This window comes from Vanellus vanellus, assembly GCF_965231255.1.
Source record: "Vanellus vanellus genome assembly, chromosome: 2".
In the NCBI taxonomy this organism is placed as follows: domain Eukaryota; kingdom Metazoa; phylum Chordata; class Aves; order Charadriiformes; family Charadriidae; genus Vanellus; species Vanellus vanellus.
In genome coordinates this window covers 118,505,437-118,518,623 of record NC_138906.1, presented here as the reverse complement: position 1 = coordinate 118,518,623, position 13,187 = coordinate 118,505,437, and positions in this window count along the sequence as shown.

Genomic DNA, 13,187 nt, shown 5'->3' with positions numbered 1-13,187 from the left:
TCTTAGTGGCATCTGTACCTCCCACAGCACCTATACATCTGTGATGCTGCTGTGGCACTGAGCTCGGTGCTGTCCTGGCCTCCCTCTGCCGACTGCACAGCTGTGGGATCACCTACATATGGCTGCCAGGCTGTGACAACACGCGAGGAGACACAAAGGTGTCAAAGGTGTCAAAGCCAATGGCATCCTGGCTTGTATTAGAAATAGTGTGGTCAGCAGAAGTAGGGAGGTGATTGTGCCCCTGTACTCAGCACTGGTGAGGCCACACCTCGAGTATTGGGTCCAGTTTTGGGCACCTCAATACAAGAGAATATCGAGGTGCTGGAGCGAGTGCAGAGGAGGGCAACGAAGCTGGTGAAGGGCCTAGCAAACAAATCATATGAAGAGCGGTTGAAGGAGCTGGGACTGTTTAGTTGGAGGAGGAGGAGGCTGAGAGGAGACCTCATCACTCTCTACAACTATTTGAAAGGACACTGTAGAGAGGTTGGTGCTGGTCTCTCTCACAGGTAATTAATGACAGAACAAGAGGGAATGGCTTCAAGCTCCAACAGGGTAGATTTAGACTGAACATTAGGAAAGAATTTTTCATGGAAAGAGTGGTCGGGCATTGGAATAGACTGCCCAGGGAGGTGGTTGAGTCACCATCCCTGGATGTGTTTAAGAGACGTTTAGATGTGGTGTTGGGGGATATGGTGTAGGGGAGAACTTTGTAGAGTAGGGTAGATGGTTGGACTCGATGATCCCAAGGGTCTCTTCCAGCCTAGACAATTCTATGATTCTATGATTCTAGGTTTGGACATCCTGAGGGAGCATGATGTTGGAGCAACCAGGACCACGGGAAAGGCAGAGGTTTTCTGGCCGTAATTGAATATTCTCACTGATCTTGCCATGCCAAGCAACCTGATAAACAGCGGATGATTTGGCTTTCCAAGCTACAGCACACGTGCTCGTAGGATTGGGGCTACGCAGGGGCAGCCTCCACTTGAAGCAACACAAAGGAAGAAGAGGGAGGTGGGATAGACGGTGATTTTGCAATTACCAAAGATTTGCAAAGAATACAAAGGAAAAATGGTACTATAGCCCCTCTGCAGATGACATTGGTGTGAAAGAATGTGTCACTGGAAGGCAACTCTCTAAATGAGTTTGTAGTTTTTCATATATCCATAGAAAAATGTATCACATTTGACATATATTAATATAATTTAAAAAATCACATTTAAATTGTTCCATTTTAGTTTTTGAATGTTACATAATTTTTGTGTTCCTTAAGCTATGTGCTGGTAGCTAGCCTTGGGAAAAGCCTTCTTAGTTCTTTACAATTTGCTTTGTGGACAGCACAATAAGTCTGCCCACAAGACTTTCCACTGCCTGAAGAGTTCAGAGCCAGTGGTTCCCAATTTAGGGACAGAAGAGATAGATGCTCTGCCTGATGAGCCCCGTTCAATCACAATTTAGAGCAGGCATGTTCATGTGATATTGGAATTCACATTAATGTACAAAATTAAGGGACAAAAAAAGCACGCATATTTGTCAAGGCTTTTTCTTCCAAATCTCTGGAGCTGAAAATCCAAGCAATCCATGACTGTTCACTTTAAAAATACTGCTTGAGGAGGAGGAGGAGGAGAAATAGATCCAAGCAAAGAATTCATTGCAAATAATTTATCTAGAGGGCCTGGCTTATTCCGTTTGTGAGCTGTCAGCAAAAAAGTTATGATATTTTTAAGAGCCGTTATTCAAAATTATTTTCTGTATGATTTTCAGAAACTTTAGTAAGATGTTAACAAACGGTTGCTATATGTGATTCTACTGCAGATCTGAGATGAGCTCTCATTAGTTCTGGCTAGAGATTTACAGCTCATTTCACTGAGTCCAGGTTAGGAAAAACTAACTATTATTGCCTTATTTTTATGGGATTGTCAGCATACATGAATTAAAAATTGTCTTTCCATCAATACTATCTTAAAAAAATTGCTGTTTCAGTATATACTTCAACTAATTAACTACTTGTTAAACTATTAACATTGAATAAATGCAGAAGCCATAAAAAAAGGGTGAACACAGGTAATCCCCCTTTTTATTTACTCAAGATAATTTTTAGGTACTCAGGCAGCTCCGGTGATAAAAATGAGGGCACATTGTTTCTGTACAATGTCATTCACGGATGCCCGGCACTGAAAAACTGACATCTTATCGTTGCTGCAAGAGCGTTCAGCCTGTGGGATCACTCAGTGGGTTGAACGATCTGACGCCAAGATGGGACGTGCAATACCCAGATTAGTAAAGTCACTCTGCATGCCCTAGCAGGGAAGGAAATAATCCTGTCTAATAAACCAGATGTTTTAAAATAATACAGTCTAGTAATTTCAGCATTATCTATATAATTAATATATTAGCAATGCTGGAATTACTACATTTGTCCTTCCGGAAAATCTTACCCCCCAGGAATCAGAAGTTTGGCTGCATGAGGACAGATCCTCTAAACTTGGAAAGGGGCATTTCCTCCTCTGCAGTTAGAGAACAACATTTTGAGATCTCCATTTTTACTTATTTGGATGAAAGGAATGATATGAATTCAACAAAGACCTTTGGATTCATAATGTAATCTTTTCTGCCTAATTGATGAATTTTTTTCTTCATTTTTTTTTTTCTGAGAGGAGTGAAAGGCTCCAGTTTTTCACCTCTAGCTGAGAAATGTGGATTCCTAACTCCTTCACTATTTAGTCATGATTTGGGCTCCAGGCCTATCATTCCTTCGACTGCAATCACATGGCATATAAATGTATTCAAAGAATGAAGGCTAGATTCTCAGACACTGGAAAAATGATAACTCCATTTGCCCTCTGACTTTTGACACCTATTAAGCAAAATGCTGTCCTTAGTTACCCAGCTGTCTCTCCAAAATGGAGAGCTTGAAGGCCATGAAATAACTCCAGATACATAGGTAGAGTCGAAAGCGAAACTCCTTCGCAGTAGTAGCCTGCTATCTCGCAGCCATGGATTTTCCACTTCACACAACCATGTATGTGTGGAGACCTGTTAAAAACCCCTCCGGACTTGCTCTTGATGCAAATGACTTCAGTTTGCCTGGGAAAAGACAGTATCGCAGATGAACAAAGCTCCCTGATTGAGCCCTTGGTGATTAATCACGGTAAGGGTGAGTGGGAGGAAGGAGCTGAATGCTCTGACACAACCTTACCCGGCTACTGAGCCGATGAACTGGGGGAACTGGCCGGGGAGCGAGGGGGTTTCTGCCCACACCCTCGTCCCGGAGATTTATGGAACGGAGGATTGAGGTACAAAAAGCAAACACCAAAGGACGGAAAGGAAAGATTACCCAACGCAGTCTGACTAATGGGTTTGCACTGCAGCACACGCCATGCATCCTCTTGGAAGGGGCTGAGCCTCGCGGAGGGGAAGAGGCTGACGTTTGGTGTTTGCCAGCTTTGTGTTAGCAGCTGAACCGGCACCTCTCAGTGCAGTGGCCCTGCGGCTGGGCTGCCTGCTCACGCAAGGGGGGATGGCTGGGAACAAAAGGGTCTGGACCAGCATCTGCCACTTCGAACGGCCTTAATTGCATGGACACCGGTTGTTCGCATAACTCGGTTCACAGACACCACTAGAAAGATACAAAACCAAACACTACTGAAAGCAAAAAGAGAAAGCCTGGGACCTGGGCGGGTCCCTGGACCAAAACTGCCTTTGGGACGTAGGGCTTATCAAAATTGGCTGAAGTCTTGCCACAAAGGTTTGTGAGGACTCCCACAATCCATGCGGAGATTGCTGCCTTCTCTTGGTGAACTGGGCAAAGCACGAGCTGGAGAAAGCACAGCACAACAGAGAGTCTTGTTTTGAAAGACCTGCCTCTCTAGGACTCGTTTGCCCTTAATATTATCAAATTTTTATGTTTTATTAAAAAAAAAAAAAAGGACTACCTCCAAACCTGTAACGCTGAAACCAGTTGCAGGGACCTCACTGGTTTTATTGTCACTACACTGAGAATACCCCACCAAGCTTCCTCCTCCCCCCAAAAAACGACTGAGGAGACGGAAGCAAGCTATACCTACCAAGGCATCAAGGTAACCAAAATGAAGAGGGCTTTGGAAGAAGAAGGGTGTGGACATCTGCTGGTTACTAAAGTGCTGTCTTGCTGCCAGGGCAAACAGACAGAAGGGGGAAGTGGATGAGGGAAGTTTCTGTGCCGGAGCTCCCTGCTTGCCATGACTGCTCCCGGAGATAAGGAGCGGATCAAGGGAGATAGCATGCTTGGCTCGGCTCTGCTGGGCTCTACTGGGCTCTGCAGGGCTCTACTCTGCTCTGCGGAGCCCGGCCAAGCCAAGCACGTGCAGAGCTCCCTGCGTGGAGTAACCCCACTGGCAGCCAGACACCCCAGAGACTGGAGAATTTTTATTTTTTAAAAAAATTATAGCGATTTTTCCCAAGTGTGCTGTGGAGATGAGTTTTTTTCACAAACAGCCTTGTCTCACTCAGACCATCTGGGCTCATCTGCAGAGCACTGATGAAGGCCAGGGCATCTCCGCTGGCCTGGCCAGGAGTGTGGGATGGTGCCCTGGGGCAGCGCTGCCACCTCACACCTCTGGCTCATCCCATCGTGCCCACAGCGAGGCCACCGGACCTGCGCCCGCACGGCAGCCCACAGGCGTGCCCAGCCACCCTCAGGGAGACCCTCGCCCTCTCCTGTCTCCAGTGGTATTCTTCTGCCCAGACCGTTTTTTGCTTTGCGAGAGATCAAAGGCAGCGAGAATAAACATCTCCATCTTCCCTCCGAACGTATCCAGCCTAATATGCGTGGTATTTTTATTGTGGAAGGGAGCGATTTGTAAGAAGAAATGAAAATCTCCAGCGTGTCAGCTCATAGGAGCTAATGATGTTTACACAGACATACCACACTGATGGAATAGTCCCAACATCCCCTTCTCTGGGAGGGACGGGGGGGGGGGGGGGCGAGGGGAAAAAAAAAAAAAAGGGTGGGGGGTGGAGGGGAAAAATAAAAAAAACTGAGGAAAAAAGAGAAAGGGAGAGACAGGGGAGAGAGGAGTGACCCAGGCTCCCCTCCCCCGGCTCTTTCCTGCGCAGCAACCTGTACTTGACCCTCCCGAGCCTGGCTCTGCTCAGCCTCCATCCCGCCCCGCCGGAGCCGCCGCGCTGATACCAGGCAGCTGATGCGCTGCCTCATCCAAAACACACACTTGGGGGAGGCGCACGCCCACGCCGCGCTTCGGGGGGAGGATGGGGAGGGGGGGGGGGGGGGTGTCGGCCGGGGCCGAGGTTGGGGGTGGAGGGTGGGGGGTGCCGGCACCCACCTTCTCCCACCCCCTCCAGCTCTGCCCGCCCGCCCGCCCGGGACGGGACGGGACGGGACGGGATGTGCCGGGCCACCGCTGCCGCCGCTGTTTGCCAAGCACTACAAGTGGCGGGGAGAAACTGGTCCACTTCAGGGTGGAAATATTTCAAATGCTTCGCGGGATGAGAGTTGGGGGGGGGCGGGGGGGGGGGGGGGGGGGTGGAGGCGGGGGGGGAAGCCGCCCGGCCAAAATTTGCGGGAGGGGCCCCCGCAGCCCCTCCCGGCCTGTCCCCCAATCCCGTCCCCCCGCACCCTTTTTGAAGGTCACATTTGGCGGGGGGGCACAGCCGGCGCAGCCTGGGGACTGGGAGCCCTCGGTGCCACCGGCTCCTTTGCTTTCCCATCCCTTCACCCTTCCGTGCACCCTAAAGGGCGCATTAGACCACCTCCGGGGGGAGACACAGCCCTCCGGGGGGCGCCAGCTGCCCAGGGGGCGAGGAGCACTGGAAGGGGTCCCCAGAAGACCATACACGTTTATAAAAGGCAAAGGAAACAGAAGGTGAAAGGTCTCAGAGCTTAAAAAAAAAAAAAGTCCTTTATGAGTCAAATTTTCGGAGTCTTTCGGCCTCGCTAGTTCCAAGTTGTTGCAATGTTGTCTAATCCCTGCTACCCGTGTTTCTGCTGCTGCCGCTCAAGGGTGTTAGGAGCTGAAGTGGCTGAGTTCAGCGACAGCCACTCTCTACCTGCCCCAACTGCATGTTTTCCTCCGTCTTTGTGCTGGGGAGGAACTGTTAAAATGCGTTTCCATGAGTCACAAATTCCACTGTTAAATATTTCTTTTAAAATGCCTGCGAAGTACACAATTTCCTTGAGTTTTGCCACAGATTTCACAGAAAAGCCTAGAGCAAAGCCTTTTTTTTCCCTCTTTCTTTCTTTCTTTCTTTCTTTCTTTCTTTCTTTCTTTCTTTCTTTCTTTCTTTTTTCAGTCGGGTTGTTTCCTGAAGTACAGGCTTGCTTTTAGCAACAGACCAGGTTGCTCTGGACTGACCTATTTCCTACGGAGCTGATTCAAAGCCTCTGGCTGGGTCAGGGCACCAATGGAAATTTCAGACTGTGCTCAAAACAGAAAGGCTGCAGGGAAGCCAAAGTGACAATTGGTTTATTTTTAAAATAACGCTATGGGTAAAACTGCATGTAGTAGTTCCTCTGCTGTGGAACTGCTGAGCCCTTATACAACGAAGGTAGCGTGGCTGTTCCGAGCAGCGCAGTGTCCCATCGCTGTTCCCAGGCCCACCTTTTGAATGGCGCTGCTGGCAGAGAAATTGATCCCAGACCAGTTGGGGATCAGAGGGAACGTGTTTATACACAAACCTGTGATGATTTCACCCAGAAAGCCCCTTTTATCTGAGCTTGCTTGCAGGACGCATTGTAAGAGCATTGACTGTGTGGGTGGGTGATCGCTGCTTTTCCACGCTGAGGCCCGCGATGGTTGACAGTCTCCCGAGCTTTGGAGCTGGGCCTTATTTAATTTTTTTTGTTCTCTCTCAGCTTCTATAGAAAACGCAGATTTTAAACCCACTGTCTGTCTTGAGTTACTATTGTCTCAGTGCAACCCTTGAGACAGCACAAGTGAAATGCGATGGAACAAACGGCTGCAGAGACTTGCCATGGTGTATCCCATCCGTCCTCTTGCACGGCCACATGCACGTGGCTGTGAAAACAGATATTGAGGGAAATAAGTATTGCCCAATCCACCTAGTTTTCAGCATAAGGATGGATGATTTTATTTTCTCCCAAATCAAGAAGCTGTCTTCAGAATTCAAGCATGGGTTACGTGATTAAAATGGCATTGCTGAAGGCTGGTACCACAGAGCAAACTCATCTTGCGCTGCAGAAGAATGGCACTATTATTTTTCTGCTTAGGAAGCATAAGCAAATTTGTGCAAAATACCCAGTTCTTCAATTGTAACCATTATGCTCATGAATGCTCTCACAGAACTAATGTGGTTATTGGTGTCCAGACTTCTGCCTGTGATTTAACATCCCATAGCTGGGCTTTGCACCTCTCTACAGTTCCCCTTATCCATAAGCCTTCCAGTTTTTCGGATTTCTAAGCAAATACACTCCAGAGTAAAAAAATGTCAAGTAGCCCTATTTTGGAGGCAGCCCCTCAGTAAAACCCACTCAACATCAGCTATATTGAAGTGCTCTAATTAAAATCAATTCCCAAGGCTCCTGATTCTCCCATCCTTAGGCACACTGTAGGGCATCTACTCGTGTGCGGTGTCCCACACGGTGCTGTTCACCTCACTGGTGAATAGTCTTGATTTTCTGCTCCAGCTGGAAGCAGGTGAAATCACTACATCTCTTCTCATGTAAGACAACATCATCCTGAAAAAGATATAAGGAAACAGACAGACAAAAAGCTCCTTATTAAATACTCATATATCTAGTTTCTCTCCCGTTTAAGACCTTGTTCTCGGTGCGTAACCTGACGCTGGATGCCGCGTGGATTATGGTAAAGGCTGCATACACAGGTTGTGGAATACCTTGTTTCTGCCCTCCCTCTTCCCCGATTTTTCCTCATTTTTACCTTTGTCTTCTATTCCTTTTGCTGCACGTTCAGAAGCTCAGTTGTAACTTACGCTGTTGACATTACATGTTTGCCAAGTTTTGGTATTTCAGCCTTAGTGCAGCTCCAGTTTCATTCAGTTTCCCCAATGTGCTTTATCCCTTTTATCTTTGGCCGTATTAATGTGATTGCCCTGTGACAACAGTTGCTGGAAGACGTACAGGAGGGCTGGAGGAACCCGTGTTTCCCGGTGGCTGCTGAACGCCGCTTTCGCAACGCTACCATACCCCAGCAGGAGAGAGCAGGAGAGCCCATGCTGCTGTCCTGCCCTCTCCCTCCGCAGTTATCCAGCTCAGCTCCGCTCCTGGCAGGGACATGGGTGTCTTCCCTGGGGAACTCTGCCAGGGATTACCCCAAAGCAGCCCAGCAAAACAGATTTTTGCAGTTCATTAAACACAAAACGAGCGGGTTTGTCTTCTATTTATTTCTCCTTTTATCCTGCTAGCAAGGGATCATCAATATGCAGACAGTATCTAACACTCCCAGATAAACTGCATCTGTACAGACTCATTCAGACACAGGCTATAAATACCCGCCGCCTGAGCACAGGCTGCCGCCACGCTCCCTGGGTGCCTCTTCCAGGGCAGACTTTGCAAAAGCCTTTCGGAAAGATCCTTGTGCCGCACTGGGACAAGACCTGAGATCTGCGATTAGCAGCGTGTGAATGCTGCTACGGCGGAGGCACCAACCACTTACCTTCTCCATTTCATACCTATACGGTTTCAGTGCCGTGATTTAAGTAGGTTGCCCGTCAACCGGGACATAAATTACAGCCAGCAATCTGGCACGGGACTCTGGGAGCCAGTCAGGGCATTTCCCTTTCCAGAGATTTGTTTCCTCCAGAGCAACTTGCTAAAGTAATGCCTTCCTCCTTCCCGCTGCCCTCGGCTTCATGTTAAAGACACTGTTAACCTGGTGCTGCCCTTCTCTTAATCCTGACATAGAAAAACAGAGCACCACATGAAGGAAGAGTTAAATAATTAATTTAGAAGTATCTAATTTTCAGAATCTTGCTAATCCGGCTTTCCAGCTCAGCATTCATTTTCCCCACCCTTTGTATATACCAGTTTTAGTCCTTTATCTCTCCCACTTCTAAATATTTTACTGGGGTTTTGTTTTATACAGCTGAGAGGAATGCTGTTCTGATAAAATGGGGCTATAATCTCCTCAGGCTGCATTTCCTTAGTTCCCACTCTTCATCTGTAGCTTTTAAACAAAAAATCTTTACTAGATGAAAATAAAGACGGTGAATTTCAGTGGTACATTTAATAATTCATAAATCAAATGAAGTTCAAACAGGTTCAAAGTTTAAAAGTTTAAAAGTTTTGCTGAAGCTTTAAAGTTTAAACTGTCAGAGACTTTGACAAAAAACTTTTCCTGTCTGGAATATTTAAGATTGTTAAACTATATTACATGCATGGCTATTGCTACATCTTTTAAACCCAAAAGTTGTCTTCTAAAAGAATATTGATTTTATGTTTTCTTTAAACGACTATTACATATGCAGTATAAAGAAGCATATTATTAGAGTAAAGAAGATCACAGCTATATAACCTGCGTATTATACAAAGTTTTTTCAGGCCAACTTGCTTTGGCCTGCAAGAAATCACTTGATTTATTAATGCTGCTACATGCTAGAGGGGTAGAAAAGGTCTCCTTTTAATGGCTTGGCCATTATAAAAGAAGAATTCAGATGAGTGTACGCAAGTACAAAGTCTGAAAAGCATTAAGTTTTATGCATGATGTCCTTCCAAACTTTAGAAAACACTGAGGACCTGATTCTGGTCTTGCTTATACCAGTATCAGTATCAAAGCCAGAAATAATGCCATCGAAACTAGTGAATTTCTATCTGATCTTGTTTATGCCAACTTAATTTCATTAATGTATTCAAGGATCTCTTTATTCATATTTTTATTATTCCCAAAGCATTTAAAGTATTTTCAGAAATATATCCATTTTATTCATTGCATTTCGGAATGCCATTATAGCTCTAAATGAGATTCTGTGAAATAAAGATGTTATAAATAGCACATTAGGCAGATGCTCGTACCTAAAAAAAAAAAAAAAGGACAAATTTCCCTTGGGGAAAAACTGGAATGGCATCAGGGGAACCTCACCAGCATCCAGTGGCTGTGGTCCAGGCGCAGCTTGGATGTAAGTACCACCAGTAAACCTAGAATTAGACATCTTTCCTTCAGTAAAAATAACATGCGTTGTATCTGTCACTGTTAGCCTCTAAAATTAATTTCGTTTTCATGAATGGGCTCATGAAGTAAGCTGTTTGTTATGGTAAAAGCAGAAGCATTAATGGCTTTAAATGGCTTTAACTGATAATAGTCTGATAGATGGGGTAAATGGAAATAGGTATTAGATATGCCTTAGTTTCTCAGGGAGATCGGGATTGGAGAGAACGAAGCGATGGAGAAAGGCAATCTACGGTTTGTGATGTAGCATAAGGTGGCAGTAAGAAATGTATGTCTCGGACCACTTCTGAAACAGTTATTTTTGACTCTCAAATGCAGACCAGTTGCAATGCTAAGAGTTCAGTGGAACCAGAGTCATGTTCTTCCATTGGTAAGGAATCCCTTACTCCTTCTAAGTGCAGATTTTTTCCAGTGAGCAGCAGGGAATGTTATGTACATGTCACAAGACTTTTCTCCAGCCTCTTGGACTGCCTCACCCTCGCTGAAGTTAACAGTGAATAAAGGACAGTTTCCCAGCATCCTACTCTGGTGGATTTTTTTTCCCCCTAGGGCCCATTGGAATAGCGTGTGAATTGTGGTGTGAATAATCTGCAATATATGCTTACAATGTGTTGTTTTGCCTGCCAGGGGATCATTTGCAAAAAAGTCAATAAAGGAGACATGCAAAACTGGCCAAGTTATTTAAAAACATGTATTTGTGGGATAGTGTTCACTCAATGCCTTAGGATACATCCAGCAAAGGACTAGGTGCCCACAAGGTAAGTACATGTAATGGGTCATAGTGGCAGAACCGAGAATGAAGCATTAAGGGCAAAGGCTGAACCTATCGTGAGGGAAGAGGGCCAGTCCAAAAATATCTCCCTGCTGAGCTGGAAATTGCCTGTGAGCTGAAAGCACTCGCACAAGGTGGATCTAAACCCTAATTCACCACCTGACCTCCACCCAGGGACTTTAGATACCCGAATTAAGGTCAGTAATATGGTGCCACTACCCCCACAGGGACCTGTTGAAGTTGAGTGCCTGCAGATTTTCTGTTATGGGTCTCCAGGATTAGGCAGCTGAATATGTGTTTTCCATGTCACAGTTTTGGGCTTAAAAGCTTGAGGTCCCTTTACGTTATGGCCTCAAGTTGCACCAGGGGAGGTTTAGATCGGATTTTAGGAAAAAATTTCTTCACTGAAAAGGTTATCAAGCATTGGAACAGGCTGCCCAGGGAAGTGGTTGAGTCACCATCCCTGGAGGTATTTAAAAGACATGTAGATGTAGTGCTGAGGGACATGGTTGAGTGGTAACTTGGCAGTGCTAGGTTAATGGTTGGACTTGATGATCTTAAAGGTCTCTTCCAACCAAAATGATTCTATGTTCATTTTGGAGCTGTCACTTAAGCATAATAACATGACCTGGAAGTGTCTTGGCCATAATACAGTTTTATCTCATTTCCATGATAGTTTAACATCATCAGCTTAGAACTGACTTACTTCGCTATCCTAAATGCCAACGAATTGCTGAATGACTCTTTTATAACTTGCCGCCTGGGAAGAGGCAGTGGTCATCTTATGACAAGAGTATAAATAAATCACAGTTCAAAATTTCTGTCAGCTAAAGCAGTCAATGTAAATAGGTTGTATGGAGCTTTTCATTTCAGGATCTGCTAACTCATATGGCCACCGCCCCAGCTGCTCCTTGCCAGTTGTGCTGAATGAAAAGCCTCCACAAACCCCGTGGCGAAAGGAAATCCAGAAGCTATACAAAACAAACAATGCTACAAGAGATCTTCTGCCTAATTTCCAGGCCACAGCTCTTCAGGGACCACTCTGCATTCTTCTGGTGGCTTGCCTCTTCAGTACCCTCCCTGCTCTGCCCATCCGGGGAGAAAAAGGGATCGTTCCTACACAAAAAAGTGGGTAGGGCCACACCAAAAGGGGCATTTTCACCAAGGAGCTCTACAGACATCTTTCCTTGGTGGAAGAGGGAACCTTTATATTCCTTTCCCAGAGTATAGTTTATTTGATTCCTGTGTTTAGAAATTGTAGGCAACTTGTGTCCAAGGCTGAACCAGGAAAGGGGCCAGTTGGTCCTGTGACAGGTCCAGCGCCAGAAAGCACAGAAACCATGAAAATAGCTCTAATCGTGGAGAAGTTCCGGTGACATCATTTGCAATGTCTAGGCCTCTTCCTTGTGTGCTTGTTACCAGACCAGACGGGGCTCTCAGACAGGTCGGGATACAGACACAGTGTGGTCTGGGTTAACAATTTAGGGCTGACCCCAAGAACTGTTGCACAAATGGCTTTCTTTCAGCATGTTAGATGAGAAGACTAATCTGGTCAAGCATGGAAGAACAAATAAGAAAAATAGCTTCTCGTGTGCTAACCAGCATCGTGGTACCAGGCTGCAGGGAAGAGAAAGCTGTCCTGGTTTGAGAGACACAGGACTAATTTCTCTTCTAATGCTTGGGAAAACTGCACTTTCAGAAGACTCCAATGTCTGAATTTGTGAAAATATTTACTTTACAGCCAGCTATGGTGTGTGGGTCTCAAGGTCTCAGTGTTTTTGAGCTAGCCAGGTGCAGGGATGAGGAGGAGCGAGACCCAAGCTGGCCAACAGGATTATTTCATACCATCAACGTCACACTCATTATAAATTAGAAAGTTTGCTGCGAAGTCGCTCTCTCCCTTGATGGCTGCCATCCTGAGAACTTCGTGCCCTGGTGCCGGAGCCCTGAGGCCTTCCCTTCCTCCTGAAGCCGTAGCGCTGGCAGTGTCCGACATTTGCTGTCCACTGCTGGGAGTGCACAGCTTCCTACTGATATAATTGGCTGAGTATAATCTTTGCATATTCCGTATTGGTGTCGGGATCAATATCAGTTCTTTAGTGCTGTTAATGTTAATTATCTAATTTTATTTTATTAAATCTGTTTATACTTCAGCTCTCGGGTTTTCTTGTTTTTCCCGATTTCCCTTTCCCAGGTGGGGAGGGGTCATCGGGTGATAGAATGATTGCCTAAATGACAACAAATTGTTATGGGTCTCTCAAACCATAACAAAAGCA